Source organism: Octopus bimaculoides, chromosome 1, assembly GCF_001194135.2.
Source record: "Octopus bimaculoides isolate UCB-OBI-ISO-001 chromosome 1, ASM119413v2, whole genome shotgun sequence".
Lineage (NCBI taxonomy): Eukaryota > Metazoa > Mollusca > Cephalopoda > Octopoda > Octopodidae > Octopus > Octopus bimaculoides.
Genome location: NC_068981.1, coordinates 163,131,552 through 163,133,272, shown reverse-complemented (window position 1 = coordinate 163,133,272; position 1,721 = coordinate 163,131,552). Strand labels below are relative to the sequence as shown.

At 35.5% G+C, this 1,721-nt stretch overlaps 1 protein-coding gene across 9 annotated transcripts in view; it reads left to right on the top strand.

Moving 5' to 3' along the window:
• LOC106874257 (pre-B-cell leukemia transcription factor 1) overlaps positions 1-1,721 on the top strand; it is a 465,063-nt gene that overhangs the window by 288,792 nt on the left and 174,550 nt on the right. The gene's annotated exons all lie outside the window — the stretch shown is intronic.

The window sequence follows — 1,721 nt, the reverse complement described above, 5'->3', positions numbered from 1 at the left end:
CACCCGCCCATGTACCCTTTCCATTGCCCATTCACTCCACTACCACCCTTCCTCCCTCCCTCCTTCATTCATTCACTCACTCATTCCCTTCCTTCCTGGTTTGTCCAATTGCTTCATCAGTGGACAGGCTGTTGTGACCTTGTAGTTCTCAACCTGATGTTGAACAAAAGGTTAAATACCAAAATCTCCACTGTTACTTCTCTCAGTTGATTTCCCTTCAAGTTATAAGCAAATGCTTCTCAGGCTATTACAGGGTGCCATTTATTAGACATTCATTGCTGAGTTTTATATTATTTATTATAAATTCCTATTATATTTTATTCCCTGTTTATTTATATTTTATGAACGTTTCTCTCCTTCCTTTGCTTTTATCGTCGTTAATATTTGTCTTTGTATTTTATTAATTATTCGTTTTTAAGCTAATCACATATATTTGCATCTTCTTGCTTTGCAGTAAAATATCATCACCATAGACTTTACTTGTCTGTGTGGTTGATAGTTTTGGCTAGAGCAAGCAAACATCACTGAAGTGTGAGAACTATTTATGTCAACCAGATATGTGCCTCTGTCACTGTCTCCCTTGTTGGCTGTCCCCCCTTCCAACCTTTTCCTCATATCAATCTCTCTCTCTCTCTCTCTCCCTCTCTCTCTCTCTCTCTCTCTCCCCCTCTCTCTCTCTCTCTCTCTCTCTCTCTCTCTCTCTCTCTCTCTCTCCACTGTGTGTCAGCAGTGTGGTGTGTTTCAATACACAAAACAAGTCTGAAGCCACAGTAGCTGATAGTGGTGTTGGCACAGTTGTCATATTCCCTTAGTCAGCTTCACATCTTTCCTGATCTCTTTCTCTCTTCCCTACCATCTCCACCACCACCACTACAGGGCCACTTCCACAACCACCTTTACTAGAAGCAGCAGCAGCATACTATCATTATTGCCACCAACACCATCTTGCTTCTTTCTATAAGCTGTCTCTGCTGTTCTTCCACTATGTTGGTTTACTCACTTTAGCATAACATTCTCATCTCTTTCTCTCTCACTCTCTCTGCATTTTATCCCTCACTCTTTCTATCTCTTTTTTTCTCTCTCTTTCTCTCCTCCCTCTATCATAGCAAACACCTGGATTGTGCAGGATATTTTTACAGCAATATTCACAAGAGATAGCAGTAAACCTCTGGATTAAGATTATTTTCCTCCAGTTTACCAAACACACATTCTAAGATTATCCTGGTAGCAATTTAAATCATGCTTAGATTTGGATCAATAAAGCAAAACTTAAAATTAGAGAGAAAATTAGAAAGAAAAGCAATTATCTTTTTTGAATATTCTTTCACTGATTTAAACAATATATTTTTATACTATATTTATATTATACTATATCACATTCCATTATTATATTATTTTATATTATTTCTTAATCTTTTCCACCTTTTCTCTCCATTCTGAATTGAAAAGTAATCAATATTAAATTTTGCATTTATTTTCAGTTCTTAAGTAATTAATAATTTGATGACAAGTTTCTAAAAAAAGAAGAAATTTTGTAAGGTTGTGTGTGTGTGTGTGTGTGTCTATAAACATATGTACATGCATTTGCAAACATATCTTCGTCTCTTTTTTTCTCTTGCTATGTGTGTGTGTATATATATATATATATATATATATATATATATGTCTCTCTTTCTGTATATGTGTTTGTGTGTGCATGTATATGTATGTAGGTATATATA